We start from the raw sequence: 19,198 nt of genomic DNA, 5'->3' as shown, positions 1-19,198 counted from the left end.
ATATATATATATATACATACACACATACATACACACAGCAACTTAGAGCGGGACTGCAATATTGTGGTGGACAGTCTGACACTTTGAGCTGAATATTGTGATCAGTGTTAAAAACATTCACTGTACGGATGACACTGGCTGGGAAGTGTTTAAACATCTAGAGCAGGGATATGCAATTAGCGGACCTCCAGCTGTTGCAAAACTACAAGTCCCATCATGCCTCTGCCTCTGGGTGTCATGCTTGTGGCTGTCAGAGTCTTGTAATGCCTCATGGGACTTGTAGTTCTGCAACAGCTGGAGGTCCGCTAATTGCATAGCCCTGATCTAGGGCAATCAAAGAGTTAGATGGGTGCCTAAGCAGTGGTTTTTGTGTACTACTTCTAAAAAATAAAGGATTTTTTGTTGAGGTGCCTTGGTTATTTTGAAAAACACTGTTCTATTAACATGGTATAGTCACAACAAAGATTCCATCAGAATGTTGAGCAATGAAGATTACATTATTTAGGGGAAAAAAAAGTGTTCATAAATTGTTCTCTAATTTTGATCTCCAGTGTATGTGTGCTGTTTTTAACCAAAACCCTTTTTACACTGGGGCCGCGGCAAAGCGCTGCTCGTTCTAGCGTTGCATTAGTGTCGCTTTTCATCACAAAGAAGGGGTTAAAAACTCCCGTGTTGCAGCGCTTTTCAGGTGCTTCGGAAGCGCTGCCCTCTTGGGAGCACTGTATACAGCACTCCCAACCCGCCCCAAAGATGCTGCTTGCAGGACTTTTCCGAACATCCTGCAAGGGTACCGCTCGAGTGTGAAAGCTCCCATTGCATGGAATGGGAGGCGATTTTAAGGCACTTTAAAAGGGGCCATTTCTAGCCCTAAAATGCCTGAAAACTGCCTCAGTGTGAATGGGGTCGAAGGGATCTGATGGAATTTTTTCTCATTGCAAGGAAAGAAAATCCATCACATCCCTGCCTTGTTTACATATGCATAGCTCTGTTCTGTGTTTCTCCAAGCTGATCAGCGGGTGCCGGCGGACAACCATTGGCCGGCACCCAAAGATTGGACACTGCACAAGCCAATCAAAGGACAGCCACGGCATAAGCCCCCTACCCAGAAGTCCAAGATCACGTATTAGGTGCATGATCCAGTGCAGGAGAGTCGCTCAGCCGCCGTATAGCTAAGTTATGTGGGCAGAAAGCGGTTAATAAATGCTGTTCACTTTGTTTACTCCACTATGGAGGTTTCGCTTATCTTTTCCCTTTTGTTACTCACAGAAGCGCAGTATGGTCTGAGGAAACGTGTCTCTGAAGAAAAAAAAAAAAAAAACCCCATGAATAAAACATAGACCGCAGGCATATTTTTATGTGTGACTCCCAACTCACCACAAGTGTCATGTAGGCCTCAATTTACATGATATGGGGAAAAATAAAGTTCCTAATGTCTCCGTGTATTCCCACCATACACAATGGAGAGGTTACTATAGAGACAAATCATCATGTAGGAGGGATCCCATGGCTGACCACCCACAACACAGGACAGGGAGCCCCTCACACACCAGAAGCCTGCAGGCCCCGAGGAACTACAAGTCCCAGAGAGGCTGCCAAGGAGCATGCCGGGAGAACGTACTGCGCCTCACCTCCAGAACCGACCTCCTGACACAAAGTACAGTTATAAAGCCGCTCATTGGATTACCTGTCCGCGCGCCCCGTTCCTCAGGCCCGGCAGAAGACGGTCACATCGAACCAACCCAGGCACATTTTCAAATTTAACCGCCTGCACACATACCACGCCTTCTCCCCCTTCCGGATTGGCTAAACTCCTGGACCCGCCTATCCTCTGCTGTTGCTGACTTGTGTTGTGCGTTGTATAGAATGTGCAGTGCGGAGAGCGGGCAGTATACTCTGACTATCACTCGGGGCGCAGATTTAGTCGGGCTGTCATGATCCGCTGTACGAACAATAAATATAACGAACACTGGAGCCTCGCAGCGTTTACCTTTGTGCTGGCATTGGGGTTAGTGAGGAATGGCATAGAGTGTAGTGAGGAATGGCATGTTTGTAGATGACGAGGTGGCCGAGTGGTTAAGGCGATGGACTGCTAATCCATTGTGCTCTGCACGCGTGGGTTCGAATCCCATCCTCGTCGAAATCATTTTCTAAATATGGGTTCATGATTTTAAATGTATTACCGTTTTCTTACATCGAATTTCAGTTCACGTACCATATTTATGTATTTTGTTTCTTCTATCAACCCTTTTGCTGCCAGTGCCATTTTTGCAATTGTTCTTGTTTACATATTTAACCAGTTTAAGTGGTTGTAAACCTGGTAACACCAGTTTTACCTACAGATAAGCTATTTACCATATACGCTTGTGCCGACGTCATTGGCGCATGCAGACTGAAGAAAGGGCACATTTCTAAAGGGCCCGTGCTGTGACGTCACGTGACTTCGGCCAGTCACAGAGCCAGAGTCTACGGCCCCGGAAGGAAAAGGGGGTGACGATAGATGTGGCCTCCAGCGGGAACATCCCAGGCTTCGTTTTTTGATGGCAAGTGGCACATACATAGCCCATTATGCGATGCATACTAGCCCATTATGCTTTTACTTTTCAGGGAAACAAAGAGGAAGTAAAACCAATCGGGGTTTACATCCTCTTTAAGGACCAGGCCTTTTTCTGACATTTGTTGCTTTTTGCTACAAATTACATTTTAGCAGAGATCCTAGAGAATCTAACACAAATCGTTACAATATTTTATGTCACATTGTATTTGCGCAGCAGTGTTTCAAACTCAATTTTTTTGGAAAAAATACACTTTCATTAATTACATTTTTCTTATTTATTTAACTTTATTTTTTATTTTTACACTGTCCCTTTAAAAAAACATTTTTTGATCACTTTTATTACTATTACAAAGAATGTAAACGTCCCTTGTAATTATTATTATTATTCAGGATTTATATAGCACCAACAGTTTGCGCAGCGCTTTACAACATGAGGGCAGACAATACAGGAGGGATCAGAGGGCCCTGCTCGTTAGAGCTTACAATCTAAAAGGGAGGGTCAAGTGGAAACAAAAAGGTAATAGCTGTGGGGGATGAGCTGATGGAAAAAATGAAAATACATTATGTTAGGTGTGGGTAGGGTAGGCTTCTCTGAAGAGAAGGGTTTACAGGGATCGTCTAAAAGCTAATAAAGTAGGAGATAAGTGGACAGATTGGGGTAGGGCATTCCATAGGATTGGAGAGGCTTTGGAAAAGTCCTGGAGGCAAGCATGGGAGGAAGTGACGAGGGAGCTAGAGAGCAGGAGGTCTTGAGAGGAACAAAGAGAACGAGTAGGTTGGTATTTAGAGACTAGGCTAGTGATTTAGCTGGGGGCGAAATTGTGGATGGCTTTGTACGTAGTTGTTAGAATTTTGAATTTAATTCTTTGGCCGAGTGGAAGCCAGTGGAGGGATTGACAGAGAGGGGTAGCAGACACAGAGCGATTGGTAAGGTGGATGAGTCTGGCAGCAGCATTCATGATGGATTGAAGAGGTGATAGACTATGTAGAGGTAAGCCAATGAGAAGGGAGTTGCAGTAGTCAAGGTGAGAGATGACCAGCGAGTGAATTAAGAGCTTTGTTGTGTCATTGGTTAGAAAGGGGCGTATTTTGGAGATGTTGCGGAGGTTGAGGCGGCAGGATTTGGACAGTGATTGGATGTGTTGCTTGAAGGAGAGTTCAGAGTCTAGGACTAAACCTAGAACCTCGGCATGTGGCATTGTAATATAAATAAGCATGACAGGGCCTCTTTATTGTAAGATCTGGGGTCAAAAAGACCTCAGATCTCATATTTAAATTTAAAAGCAAAAAATAATAATAATATTTTAATTTGACATTTTCTAATAAAAAAATTGGCCCTTTAAGGCCGTTATGCAGAAGTGACATCAGACATCGCTCCGGTCCTCCAGGAGCATAGAGTCAAGTGGGGGCCATCTTGCCCTCACACGACTTCCTGCCCATCGCTCCAGAGGATTTGATCGTTTTCGCCCCTACCGACAGCTACGGTATGCAGAGTAAATGCCCAGGAAGTGGTGGGAGGGGGGGCACCTCTCCCGCTGCCCATAAAAGTTATCCTGTGGCGAATCCACCATCGGGACCACTGTTATGTGAAAGAGGATCGTTCACTGTTTAAAAAAATGTTTGGGTTATAGCAGCTAGCTGCTGCCATAACCACTGTATATAACATCAAACTAATGACAAATATATAAAGTGGGTGGTCCAGAAGTGGTTTAAAGATGATGTGAAGATTACATTAAACCTTTAAAACATTTAATATTTTCTGAAAGCAGATGCCCTAGAGAATAGAAAAGTGGTAGTTCTAATTTTTTATGTCACATGATAGTAGCACAACAGTCTAGGCAAAATTTTAAAAGCCCCGTACAGATCATAAGGTTAGAGTTAACTGTGTATAATTGGCCAAAGATTATCACTCTCATTCTCGTGTTCGTGTAGGGTAGGCGGGTGATAGCTCCTCCATGTTCCCTCCTTGTTGGGTGCCAAGTGTTGGTCACATAGGGGATCTACCCCCGGGTGGGTTCTTCTGGGCTACACTTATTACCAAATTAATTCCCCATGTGGGACTTTAAAGGCAATTTACAGTACAGCACAAGTTGCTTAAAAGACACATAGTTGATCTTTATTAATACAAATCAGGTGTAATGTAAAACAGTAATACGACTCGTTCGTAAAAAAAATGTACAGTTCATAATATACAGATGCAAGCTTGTATGATGCACTCCAATCTCTACCCAATGTGTTTCAGAAGCATATAGCTCCTTCTTCTGGGGTGTCATATAAAGATCAGTTCACATCTCTACGATATAATCAAACTCATGTTATATAACATATGTACATATACATATGAGTATAAAGAATCTATGTTACTCACAAATAAACAGCAAACAATACGGAAGAATATAGCCATAATCATAAAAACATCTTCCATGTCAGCCAGAAGAAGCCAGGATCCCCAACATCGCCAGGAGACAATCTATCACCAATGAGGCCACCAAAATGTCAACCCTGGGAAACATGCACTGTTAACCACTTCAGCCCCGGAAGGATTTACCCCCTTCCTGACAAGAGCACTTTTTACAATTTGGCACTGCGTCGCTTTAACTGCGGTCATGCAATGCTGTACCCAAACGAAATTTGCGTCCTTTTCTTCCCACAAATAGAGCTTTCTTTTGATGGTATTTGATCACCTCTGCGGTTTTTATTTTTTGCGCTATAAACGGAAAAAGACCGAAAATTTTGAAAAAAAATTATATTTTCTACTTTTTGTTTTAATAAAAATCCAATAAACTCAATTTTAGCCATACATTTAGGCCAAAATGTATTCGGCCACATGTCTTTGGTAAAAAAAAAGTCAATAAGCTTATATTTATTGGTTTGCGCAAAAGTTATAGCGTCTACAAACTAGGGTACATTTTCTGGAATTTACACAGCTTTTAGTTTATGACTGCCCATCTCATTTCTTGAGGTGCTAAAATGGCAGGGCAGTACAACCCCCCCCCCAAATGACCCCATTTTGGAAAGTAGACATCCCAAGGAAATTGCTGAGAAGCATGGTGAGCCCATTGAATATTTTTTTTTTTGTCCCAAGTGATTGAATAATGACAAAAAAAAAAATACAAAAAGTTGTCACTAAATGATATATTGCTCACACAGGCCATGGGCATATGTGGAATTGCACCCCAAAATACATTTAGCTGCTTCTCCTGAGTATGGGGATATCACATGTGTGGGACTTTTTGGGAGCCTAGCCGCGTACGGGGCCTCGAAAACCAAGCACCGCCTTCAGGATTCCTAAGGGCATAAATTTTTGATTTCATTCCTCACTACCTATCACAGTTTTGAAGGCCATAAAATGCCAAGATGGCACAACCCCCCCCCAAATGACCCCATTTTGGAAAGTAGACACCCCAAGCTATTTGCTGAGAGGCATGTTGAGTCCATGGAATATTTTATATTTTGACACAAGTTGCGGGAAAATGACAAACTTTTTTTTTTTTTTGCACAAAGTTGTCACTAAATGATATATTGCTCACACAGGCCATGGGCATATGTGGAATCAAACATGCCATGTGGAATTACACCCTAAAATACATTCTGCTGCTTCTCCTGAGTACGGGGATGCCACTTGTGTGGGACTTTTTGGGAGCCTAGCTGCATACGGGGTCCCGAAAACCAATCACCACCTTCAGGATTTCTAAGGGCGTAAATTTTTGATTCACTCCTCACCAACTATCACAGTTTGGAAGGCCATAAAATGCCAAGATAGCACACCCCCCTCCCAAATGACCCCATTTTGGAAAGTAGACACCCCAAGCTATTTTCTGAGAGGCATGGTGAGTATTTTGCAGCTCTCATTTGTTTTTGAAAATGAAGAAAGACAAGAAAAATTTTCTTTTTTTCTTTTTTTAATTTTCAAAACTTTGTGACAAAAAGTGAGGTCTGCAAAATACTCACTATACCTCTCAGCAAATAGCTTGGGGTGTCTACTTTCCAAAATAGGGTCATTTGGGGGGGTTTTGTGCCACCTGGGCATTCCATGGCCTCCGAAACTGTGATAGGCAGTGAGGGGTGAAATCATAAATTTACGCCCTTAGAAAGCCTGAAGGCGGTGCTTGGTTTTCGGGGTCCCGTACGCGGCTAGGCGCCCAAAAAGTCTCACACATGTGGTATCCCCGCACTCAGGAGAAGCAAAAGAATGTATTTTGGGGTGTAATTTCACATATTCCCATGGCATGTTTGAGCAATATATCATTTAGTGACAACTTTGTGCAAAAAAAAAAAAAAAAAATTGTCTCTTTCCTGCAACTTGTGTCACAATATAAAATATTCCATGGACTCGACATGCCTCTCAGCAAATAGCTTGGGGTGTCTACTTTCCAAAATGGGGTCATTTGGGGGGATTTTGAACTGTCCTGGCATTTTATGCACAACATTTAGAAGCTTATATCACACATCACCCACTCTTCTAACCACTTGAGGACAAAGCCCTTTCTGACACTTTTTGTTTACATGAAAACATTTTTTTTTTTTGCAAGAAAATTACTTTGAAAGCCCAAACATTATATATCTTTTTAAAGCAAATGCCCTACAGATTAAAATGGTGGGTGTTTCATTTTTTTTTTTCACACAGAATTTGCGCAGCGATTTTTCAAACACATTTTTTTGGGAAAGAACACACTTTTTTAAGTTTTAATGCACTAAAAAACACTATATTGCCCAAATGTTTGATGAAATAAAAAAGATGATCTTAGGCCAAGTACATGGATACCAAACATGACATGCTTTAAAATTGCGCACAAACGTGCAGTGGCGACAAACTAAATACATTTTTAAAAGCCTTTAAAAGCCTTTACAGGTTACCACTTTAGATTTACAGAGGAGGTCTACTGATAAAATTACTGCCCTTGATCTGAGCTTCGCGGTGATACCTCACATGCATGGTGCAATTGCTGTTTACATTTGACGCCAGACCGACGCTTGCGTTCGCCTTTGCGCGAGAGCAGGGGGGGACAGGGGTGCTTTTTTTTTTTTTTTTTTTTTTCTTTATTATCATTTTTATTGTTATCCCAGGGAATGTAAATATCCCCTATGATAGCAGTAGGTAGTGACAGGTACTCTTTTTTGAAAAAATTGGGGTCAAAGCATCTGACCACACCAAGATCGGTGTGATAAAATGCTTTCCCAATTTCCCAATGACGCTGTTTACATCCGGCGAAATCTAAGTCATGAAATGCTCGTAGCTTCCGGTTTCTTAGGCCATAGAGATGTTTGGAGCCATTCTGGTCTCTAATCAGCTCTATGGTCAGCTGGCTGAATCACCGGCTGCATTCTCAGGTTCCCTGTTGGGACAGGAGAGCCAGAAAAAAACATGAAAGATGGTGGGGAGGGGGCATTCCCTCCCACTGCTTGTAAAGCAGTCTAGAGGCTAATTAGCCGCTAGGATTGCTTTTACATGAAAGCCGACCGCTGGCTGAAAAGAATGATACCAAGATGATACCTAAACCTGCAGGCATCATTCTGATATAACCACTCAAAGTCCAGCAACATACCAATACGTTGCTGGTCTTGTTGGGCTTATATTGTAAACTTTTTTTTCATGCAGTCTGTGGGCTGAACGAAAAAAAGAGATTGATCGGTGGGTATACCCACCATTAGAATGCCTCCCTTCATCCACCCACTTCTAATGATGGGCATACATGCACCGTTTATATATGCCGAAGTATGGGGGCATCCTCCCGCAAAAGGTAGGAGCAAATCGCTCCTCCGCCCACTGCTGTCCCCACGCTTCGGCATATATGCTGAAGTATGTAACTGTGGTGGTGAAATCACCTCCGACAGCACTGGAGTCACGGCTTTATGTATCGTGGGAGCAAACGCTGTTGCTGTCAAGATAAATAAATCCGCTCTGCAGCTGAATGGCGTACCTGAAAATGAAAAAATGGTTAACAATAAAACACAGTAAACCGTAAAGTATAAAAAAATTGCATACCTATAAAGCAAACATGATAAAAACATAATAACAATAACACATTGCAGAATAGAATACAGTAAAAAAGAGCAGAACAATAGAGAGAATAGAGAGAGAACAATAAAACGACAACTATTTTTGTTTTTTTTTATTTTATATTTTTTTGTGTTTTTTTTTTTTTTTTTTTAACACTGTAACCGTTTCCAGGTTCGGGTCTCTCAAAATGCGATGGCATCTTGGGAGACCCTGTGAAAGTGTGTCCTAGTCTGTGCAGTGCTGTACCCTACGCTAAAACTCAACTAGTGTATGGTAGTGTTCAAAACATTCACCAATGCAAAGACCAGGATTGTCAGGACAGGAGGGACAATAATACGGGGTGTCACGCCTATATCCGCGCTTTCTGCAGACACAACATGTTCTTTGGGGGGCTCGTTGGGTAGGGGTACACGGGAGGACATAAGAAAAATGCCTCTCATGCAGCCGGCTTACTGCATTTGGTTGGGGAAGGTGAGGTGGAGCACCGTCTGGAAACAGAAGGGCTCTGACGATCTCTTCCTGGAATTTAAGGAAGGATCCAGTCCGTCCTGAAGCTCTGTATAGCACATGAGCGTTTAAGCAAAGCCAATTGAAATAAGTATACAGACACTTTTTTATACCAGCGTCTGGCCTTACGGGCAACTAGGTACGGCACCAACAACTGGTCATTGAGGTCCACCCCTCCCATATTGAGGTTATATTGGTGGACACAGAGGGGTTTCTCCACAACACCAGTCGCCGTAGTAATTTGGACCGTCGTGTCTGCATGAAGGGAGGTAAGAACGAAAATATTCTTATTATCCCTCCACTTCATAGCGAGCAAATTATTACACTGCAAGCAGGCTCTCTCCCCCAGCCTAAGACGGAAATCTACAAGCCGCTGGGGAAAGCCCCGGCGATTAGGTCGCACAGTGCCACATGCTCCAATCTGCTGATCAAAAAGGTGACTAAAAAGTGGCACGCTCGTGTAATAATTGTCCACATATAAGTGGTACCCCTTTCCGAATAAGGGTGACACCAAGTCCCACACAATCTTGCCAGCACTTCCTATGTAGTCAGGGCAGTTTGTCGGCTCTACGTGACTATCTTTGCCCTCGTAAACCATAAAACTACATGTATAGCCTGTGGCCCTGTCACAGAGCTTATACATCTTGACCCCGTATCTGGCACGCTTGCTGGGAAGGTACTGTTTGAATGACAAGCGGCCAGAAAACGTAATCAGGGACTAATCAACGCAGACAACTTGATGGGGAGTAAACAAGTCTGCAAAGCATTGGTTGAAGTGGTTTACGAGGGGCCGAATTTTGTAGAGCCGATCGTATCCAGGGTCTCCACGAGGACGACAGAGTTCATTGTCATTGAAGTGCATGAACCGCAAGATCTGCTCGTATCGTGCCCTGGTCATGGAGGCAGAGAACAAGGGCATATGGTGAATTGGGTCAGTGGACCAATATGACCGCAACTCACTATTTTTGGTTATGCCCATGTTGAGGAAAAGGCCCAGAAAGATCTTAAATTCGGAGACCGTAATTGGTCTCCAATCTCTGGCAAGGGAGGACTGGGGAATAGTGGCGATGTGTTGACCAGCGTACAAATTGCTTTGGTCCACAATAGATCTATAGAGATCTTCGGTGAAAAACAGCAAATAAAAATCAAGTAGCGTAAAATCAATGAATGCCAGGTTGGCCAGTGAATGGGGGAAGTACAGGTGCTGCAGAAGTGGTGGGTTCCTTATTCGGATTGGCGAATGCAGCAGGAAGGGCACTATGGGCACGATGGGCCTGTGTTCGTCTTCTTGGTGGCAGCGGGACATTACTTGTGCTTGCCACCTCACCAGCTTGAACTGCACTTATGGGACTTGCCACGTCACCAAGTGTTACTGCAGTGCTGGATGTACGACCAGGGTGTACTAGGCCGCTGGTGCTTGCCAGTTCACCAGAAGGAATAGCAGCGCTAGTACTTCTCTGCTCCATACGAGGGACCTGCGGTTCTTGCACATCAAGGACAGAAGAAGAAGTTTGGGGTCTGGTACGCCTGACCTTGGCAGGGACTACAACTCCGTCTTCAGAGCTGCTGTCTACAGGTTTGTATTCTGAGCCTGAATCTGACAGATGAGTGACTTCCTCTTCACTATCTGTCATGCTCAGAAACGTGTAGGCCTCTTCACTAGTGTACCTTCGATTTGCCATTTTGGGCTCTAAATTTAGTGGTACACTAGTGAGACTCACAGGTAAAAAAGCTCCTGACTGTTAGCGACTGATTGAAAACGCTACCAAAAAACTGTTAGCGGTCGCAGGGATCAGGCCTGACTCTGCGAACGCTGCAGTTATGTGTTTAGTGTTTTGTAAGTGACAGTGATCGATCGATACTTCACTTGGGTGGGCTGGGCAGGGCTGGGCCGAGGGGCAAAACACAGGTGCTAGCAGGTATCTGGGCTGATCCCGCTAACACTGAGTTTTTGGGGACCCTAAACTGCTGGAGACGCTAGTATAGATCTAATCAGATATTGATCCGTTCAGATACTATACCACTAAGGGAGGTGTATGCTGCGTGCGTGGGTGTTAGCGGTACTGGCACTAACCTGACCCTGCCTGGGGCGATGCAGACCTTATCTGACCCTAAAAACTTAACTTATATCACCGATGGGCAATTAGTGACACTGGCGACGGGGGGTGATCAAGGGGTTAACCTTTATTAGGGGGGGTTAGGGGGGTACCCTAGACCTAAAGGGGGGTACCCTAGACCTAAAGGGGGCTAGCCCTAACTGCCCTAACACTTATAACTGTCATAAACTGACACCAATGCAAAAAAAAAAAACTGCTATTGGTGTCACTGTGACAGGGGGTACAGGGGGGTGATCGGGGGGTGACTGGGGGGTGAAAAGTGTGCCTGCATGTTCTACTGTAAGTGTAGTGTTGTGCAAACTCACATTGATGTCTTCTCTCCTCTGCGGCGGAACGAAAAGACCGGCTCGAGGAGAGATGACATCACTTCCTCCGCTTCTGTTTACATTACAGAAGCCGAGGAAGCCTGTCATTTGCCAGGAGCGATCGCGAGGGGGTGGCCACGAATGAGTGGCCTCCCCCTCACCTCTGATCGCCCCTGACCTGAATCCGACCGCCGCAGGCACCGGGGGGGGGGGTGTCCGAAGGGACCCCCTGCCCGCGGGCAGGCAGGGACGTACAGGTAAGTCCTTATGCCTGCCCGTGCCATTGGATGGATTGTGGCCATTGGAAGTGGAAAAGGTCCCAAAGCCAATGGGAAAAAACAATGCTCCATCTTTGGTGTCAGTGGAAGGAATTGTACCCCATCATTTATGTTAATGGGAGAAGTTATGTCCCATCATCAGAGTGATTGGGCCCCACCGTTAGTGACATTGGGAGAAATTGTGCCCCATCATGGTGTCAATGGAATCTGAATCTGAATTGGGCCTCATTGTTGGTGTCTTTGAAAGGAATTGGACCTGGTCGTGGGTGTCATTGGGCTTTTTTGGTGACAGTGGATGAAATAATGCCCCAAGGTGAAAGGGATGCCACCTTTTCCCTTTAAAACCAAACACATATTAATTACACAGGTTCCGTGGCTGATTAAGGTGGTAATTAAACTCGCTTAGTGCCTTATCTGCATTAAATAAGCCTCAGAACCTGTGTAATTAATATGTGTTCAGTTTTAAAGGGATGAGGGGGCAACCCTAAGCGGTGACCCCCGGGATCCAGACCCCTGTCCCTTTTATAATGACACAGGACCAGTGGGGTCAGAGCCATGAAGCGTGCCAAAAAAAATCCAGAAAACACAATTAACTCTATCCCTCCCAACTGAGGCAGCACCTAACTAGGCTGAAATAGGCGACCTGCCTACATGCAGGACAAAATGTAACATGTGTAGTACAATCAACACTTTCTTTTGTAGGTGCCACTGATGCGTGCATTTATGTTTGTATTTGTGCATATCTGGGGATGGGCTTAATTTTTTGGGGGGGATTTTAAGTGCTTAGGTGGAAGCCTTTTGGTTTTACAGTTAGTTCCCTACTGCGCATGTGCAAAGCGCGCTGCGCTTTCCAATTGGCCCAACGGCGAGGGAAGGAGGAGGGGGGCCGATCTTCCGATGACGTGGTCTCCTGGAAGTGGGGACAGGGTCCTGTCATAAAAAGGTTCCCATTCTCCCCTCCCCCCTGAAAGGTGCCAAATGTGGCACCGAAAGGGGGGGAGCAAATAAGTGGAGGTTCCATTTTTAGGTGGAACTCCGCTTTCATTTTCCCACTGACACCCATTAAGGAAATTGGAGCAGGCATCAACAGGAATCCAAAAGAAATCAGCTTGGAATCCCGCTGCGGAGATCCACTCTACCCCAGAGCCCCCTGAGTGGCCCTAATGCTGGGAGTCGTGGGGATGACGCACAGTCCTGTGTGGAGAGGATTGTGGCAAACTCATCCAGGCTTGGTGTTCCCAGCACATAGCTGTACACCTGCTGTTGTAAGCTGATATCCTTTGGATCCCTGTTGATATCTGCTTTATTCCTTGAGGGAAGGGGCTGATGTGAATGTACAATATATATGTAAAGTGCAGCATAAATTGACATCTAAGTACCTGTAATAAATAAATAATGGCTTTGAAGCGAGGAGTTTCCTAGATATCTTGTGTGGATTGTAGGTCCGGATCAAGCTTGTCTGATGTGGGGGTGCAGTAAAAAAAAATGTCAGGAGGGCAGAGGATGGGAAGTCAGCATGGCAGTGTACAGGGCATCAGCAGGGCAGAGGATAGGATCAGCGGGGGACACGCTGAGGACAGGGGTAAGCAGGGTGAAGGACAGGGGTCAGTTTTGGCAGGGAAGAGGGCAGGGGTCACGGCTGGCAGGGCAGAGGACAGGGTTAACCACTGGAGAGGCAGATGAGAGGGATTACTTCTGGAGAAGCAGAGGACAGGGGTCACTATTGGCAGGACAGGGGCCACCACGGGAGAGGCAGTGGACAGGGAACACCCCTGGCAGGGAAGAGGTCAGGGATCACTGCTGGAGAGGCAGTGGACAGGGAACACCCCTGGCAGGGAAGAGGTCAGGGATCACTGCTGGAGAGGCAGAGGACAGGCATCATCGCTGGCAGGGCAGAGGACAGGCATTACTGCTGGAGAGACAGAGGACAGGGATTACCTTTGGAGAGGCAGGGATCACTGTTGGTGAGGAAGAGACAGGGGTCACTACTGGCAGGACAGAGAACAGGGGTCACAACTGGCAAGACAGAGGACAGGGATCACTGCTGGAGAGGCAAATGATAGGGATCACTGCTGGACAGGAAGAGGACAGGGATCACCACTGGAGAGGCAGAGGACAGGGATCACCACTAGAGAGGGAGAGGACAGGGATCACCACTAGAGAGAGAGAGGACAGGAATCGCCACTAGAGAGAGAGAGGACAGGAATTACAGATAGAGAGGCAGAGGACAGGGATCACGTCTGGTGAGGAAGAGGACAGGGATAACCGCTGGAGAAGAGGACAGGAATCAATGCTGGAGAGGCAGAGGACTGGGATCACGACTGGAGAGGCAGAGGACAGGGATCACTGCTGGAGAGGCAGAGGACAGAGATCACGGCTGGAGAGTCAGAGGACAGGGATCAGGGCTGGAGAGGCAGAGGACAGAGATCACCGCTGGCAAGGCTGAGGACAGGGGTTACCACTGGAAGGTCAGAGGACAGGGATCACCTCTGGCATGGCACTTGGCAGAGCTCCTTTCCCACACTAGCAGTGTACACAGCTCCTCCTTCCCAAACTACACAGAGCTGAAATCGCATTCTTTTACGTACAGCCACGATCTTCCAGGATGTAGCTGGCTGCTATGTTACCGATCTGACCTGTGAAATTCCCTGGTCAGAACAGCAGTGTACAGTGCCTTGAAAAAGTATTTATACCCCTTGAAATTGTCCACATTTTGTCATGTTACAATCAAGAACGTAAATGTATTTTGTTGGGATAACCAACACAAAGTGGCACATAATTGTGAAGTGAAAGGAAAATGATAAATTGTTTTCAAACATTTTTACAAATAAATATCTGAAAAGTGTGGCATGCATTTGTATTCAGCCCCCTTTACTCTGATAAAGTCCACCGGTGTGTAATTAAATCTCAGTATGAATGCAGCTGTTCTGTGAAGCCCTCAGAGGTTTGTTAGAGAACCGTAACCACTTGCTACACAGGCCAATTCTGACACTTCTCTCCTACATGTAAAAATCATAATTTTTTTGCTAGAAAATTACACAGAACCCCAAACATTATATATGTTTTTTATCAGAGACCCTATAGAATAAAATGGCGGTCATTACAACTTTTTATCTTGCACGGTATTTGTGCAGCGATTTTTGAAACACGTATTTTTTGAAAAAGAAAAAACAGTTTCAAGCATTAAAAAAAAACAGTAAAGTTAGCCCAACTTTTTTGTATAATGTGAACGATGATGTTACGCAGAGTAAATAGATACCTAACATGTCCCACTTCAAAATTGCACACGCTCCTGGAATGGCGCCAAACTTCGGTATTTGAAAATCCCCATAGGCGACACTTAAAATTTTTTTACATGTTACATGTTTTGAGTTACAGAGGAGGTCTCGTGCTAAAATTATTGCTCTCACTCCAACGTTCACGGTGATACCTCACATGTGTGGTTTTAATGCCATATACATATTTGAGCGGGACTTACGTTCGCTTCTGCGAGCAAGCACGTGGGGACAGGAGCGCTTACATTTTTAATTTTTTTTATTGTTAATTTTACTTACATTTTTCTAGTTTGATGCTTTCCTTTTACATTTTTTTGGATCACTTTTATTCCAGTTGCAAGGATTGTAAACATCCCTTGTAATAGGAATATGGCATGACAGGTCCTCTTTATAGTGAAATCTGGGGTCAATAAGTCCTCTCACCAAATAAAAAAACAAAAAAACGATCTTGGCTTCCCAGCCGAGGCAGCGGCATTTTTACAAATGCAGAGGCCGGGCGTGATGTCATGACATTGTGACTGGCCTCTGAACGATCAAAAAGACTCCGGGGAACATCTAGCCACTAATACGCCCCTAGGCTGCTCTAGAGAAAGGGGGCGGGCCCCGTACATAAGCAGTGTATTTGTCAGGAGAGATCGGATTGATAAAGCAGTGCCAGTGGGAGGCCAAGGTCTGTGCTTCGAGAGGGGGCGGGGCTGTGAATAGCTGTGTATGTGTAAGTGACCTACACTCCAGTTTAAGAAAGCACATCAGAGATCCCCGTGCCCAAGAGCTTGCAATCTATTAAAATGCCATACAGTGTATTTCTGTGTACTCTTTCTTCTTTTGACAAGTGTGCTGTAGATAGAGCATGTCAAGCCGTATCTATGCTCCCTGGAGATATGCTGATCGCCCATCCGTGCTGCTGCTGGAGGAAGCCCAGGTGACCATGAATAAAAGCCCTACAGATTTGGGCATAGTGAATGAGACCATCCCATACCCCACACCATCTCCCCTGGGGACTGGGACCGCTTCTCACCCGAGGACAGGGACCCCCTTCTCCCTCAAGGACAGGGACCCCCATCTCCCCCTGAGGACAGGGACCCCCTTCTCCCCTGGAGGACAGGGACACCCTTCTCCCCCGGGGACAGGGACCGCCTTCTACCCTGGAAAAAAGAACCCTTTCTCTCCTGGGGACAGGGACCCACTTCTCCGCCGGGGGACAAGGACCCCTTCTCCCCTGGGGACAGGGACCCCCTTCTCCCCTGAGGACAAGACACCATTCTCCCCTGAGGACAGGGACACCCTTCTTCCCTGGAGGACAGGGACCCCCGTTCTGCCCTGGGGACAGGGACCCCTTTCTCCCCAGGGGACAGGGACCCCCCTTCTCCCCTGGGGACAGTGAACCCCTTCTCCCCTGAGGACAAGGACACCCTTCTCCCCTGAGGACAGGGACACCCTTATTCCCTGGAGGACAGGGACCCCCGTTCTCCCCTGGGGACAGGGACCCCTTTCTCCCCAGGGGACTGGGACCCCCTTCTCCCCTGAGGACAAGACACCATTCTCCCCTGAGGACAGGGACACCCTTCTCCGCCGGGGGACAAGGACCCCTTCTTCCCTGGAGGACAGGGACCCCCTTCTCTTCTCCCCTGAGGACAGGGACACCCTTCTTTCCTGGAGGACAGGGACCCCCTTCTCCCCTGGGGACTGGGACCCGCTTCTCCCCTGGGGACAAGGACCCCTTCTCCCCTGGGGACAGGGACCCCCCTTCTCCCCTGGGGACAGTGAACCCCTTCTCCCCTGAGGACAAGGACACCCTTCTCCCCTGAGGACAGGGACACCCTTATTCCCTGGAGGACAGGGACCCCCGTTCTCCCCTGGGGACAGGGACCCTTTTCTCCCCAGGGGACTGGGACCCCCTTCTCCCCTGAGGACAAGACACCATTCTCCCCTGAGGACAGGGACACCCTTCTTCCCTGGAGGACAGGGACCCCCGTTCTGCCCTGGGGACAGGGACCCCTTTCTCCCCAGGGGACTGGCATCCTATCTCCCCTGGGGACTGGGACCTCCTTCACCCCTGGGGACAGGGACCCCCCTTCTCTTCTCCCCTGAGGACAGGGACACCCTTCTTTCCTGGAGGACAGGGACCCACTTCTCCCCTGGGGACTGGGACCCGCTTCTCCCCTGGGGACAAGGACCCCTTCTCCCCTGGGGACAGGGACCCCCCTTCTCCCCTGGGGACAGTGAACCCCTTCTCCCCTGAGGACAAGGACACCCTTCTCCCCTGAGGACAGGGACACCCTTATTCCCTGGAGGACAGGGACCCCCGTTCTCCCCTGGGGACAGGGACCCCTTTCTCCCCAGGGGACTGGCATCCTATCTCCCCTGGGGATTGGGACCCCCTTCTCCCCTGGAGACAGGGACCCCCCTTCTCTTCTCCCCTGAGAACAGGGACACCCTTCTTTCCTGGAGGACAGGGACCCCCTTCTCCCCTGGGGACTGGCATACTATCTCCCCTGGGGACTGGGACCCCCTTCTCCCCTGAGGACTGGGACCCCCTTCTCCCCTGAGGACTGGGACCCCATTCTCTCCTGGGGACAGGGACCCCCTTTTCCCCGGGGGACTGGCATCCTATCTCTCCTGGGGACTGGGACCTCCTTCTCCCCTGGGGACAAGGACCCCTTCTCCCCTGGGGACAAGGACCCCTTCTCTCCTGGGGACAGGGATCCCCTTCTCTACTGGGGACAGGGATCCCCTTCTCTACTGGGGACAGGGATCCCCTTCTCCCCTGGGGACTGGGACCCCTTCTCCCCTGGGGACAGAGACCCCCTTCTCCCCTGGGGACAGGGACCCCTTATCCCCTGGGGGCAGGCATCCCCTTCTCCCCTGGGGACTGGGACACCCCTCTTCCCTGGAGGACAAGAACCCCTCCTCTCCTGGGGACAGGGACCCCTTCTCCCCTGGGGGCAGGCATTCCCTTCTCCCCTGGGGACTGGGACCCCCTTCTCCCCTGGGGACAGTGACCCCTTCTCTCCTGGGGAGAGGGACCCCTTCTCTCCTGGGGAGAGGGACCCCTTCTCCCCTGGGGACAGGGACCCCCATTCTCCCCTGGGGACAGGGACCCCCTTTCTCCCCTGGGGACAGGGACCCCTTCTCCCCTGGGGACAAGGACCTCCTCTCTCCTGGGGACAGGAACCCCTTCTCTCCTGGGGACAGGGACCCCTTCTCCCCTGGGGACAGGGACCCCCTTTTCCCCTGGGGACAGGGATCCCCTTCTCCCCTAGGGACAAGAACCTCTTCTCTCCTGGGGACAGGGACCCCCTTCTCCCCTTGGGACTGGCATCCTATCTCCCCTGGGGACTGGGACCCCCTTCTCCCCTGGGGACAAAGAACCCTTCTCTCCAGGGGACAAGACCTTTTCTCTCCTGGGGACAAGGATTCCCTTCTCCCCTGGGGACAGGGACCCCTTCTCTCCTGGGGACAGGGACCCCTTCTCTCCTGGGGACAGGGACCCCTTCTCTCCTGGGGGCAGGGACCCCTTCTCTCCTGGGGACAGGGACCCTTTCTCCCCTGGGGACTGGGACCCCCTTCTCCCCTGGGGACTGGCATCCTATCTCCCCTGGAGACTGGGACCCTCTTCTCCCCTGGGGACTGGCATCCTATCTACCTTGGGTACGGGGACCCCTTCTCCCCTGGGGACAAGGACCCCTTCTCTTTTGGGGACAGGAGGGACCCCTTCTTTCCTGGGGACAGGGACCACCTTCTACCCTGATGACTGGTGTTAGATGCAACTGTTAAATAAGTTGCTTATAGTTTATATTGCTTTGCCAAATTATTGCTTCATATAGGAATTAAGACACAGAGTCAGAAATCCGTGTATCAGTTCTTGAGCATAATGGACTGCTGCTCTTTAATCTTTCCAAGGCCTTTTATACAAACAATAGCATTAGCACAACCCCCCCACACAGGGCAAGGGTAAACAACAACAGGAGTCACCTGGGTTACGAACACAAGCTTCAACACCATGGCAATATAGTTACAAGAAAACAAAAGCAGCTTCAATTGAGTTCAACAGCCAAAAAGTTAAAAACAGATTTACATGTAGGCATCATATTAAGTGAGAACTCTAAATTAAATCCCTGACCTTATCAATTTCCCCCTTTGACATCATCCTCTCCTTCC

At 47.8% G+C, this 19,198-nt stretch overlaps 1 protein-coding gene and 1 non-coding gene across 2 annotated transcripts in view; one reads left to right on the top strand and one right to left on the bottom strand.

Annotated features, from left to right (window-relative positions):
• KNL1 (kinetochore scaffold 1) overlaps window positions 1–1,782 on the bottom strand; it is a 318,489-nt gene extending 316,707 nt beyond the window's left edge. The window contains exon 1 of the mRNA XM_073609599.1: window positions 1,685–1,782. The gene's annotated coding sequence lies outside the window, so the exon portion shown is untranslated. The remainder of the gene's footprint in view (window positions 1–1,684) is intronic.
• Window positions 1,783–2,055: 273 nt separating this feature from the next.
• TRNAS-GCU (transfer RNA serine (anticodon GCU)) lies at window positions 2,056–2,137 on the top strand. Its single transcript has one exon. It is a non-coding gene; the product is annotated as a tRNA-Ser (tRNA).
• The last annotated feature ends 17,061 nt before the right edge of the window (window positions 2,138–19,198 follow it).

Source organism: Aquarana catesbeiana, linkage group LG13 (genome assembly GCF_042186555.1).
Source record: "Aquarana catesbeiana isolate 2022-GZ linkage group LG13, ASM4218655v1, whole genome shotgun sequence".
Lineage (NCBI taxonomy): Eukaryota > Metazoa > Chordata > Amphibia > Anura > Ranidae > Aquarana > Aquarana catesbeiana.
The sequence above is the reverse complement of the archived record's forward strand: the minus strand, read 5'-3'. Positions and strand labels throughout refer to the sequence as shown.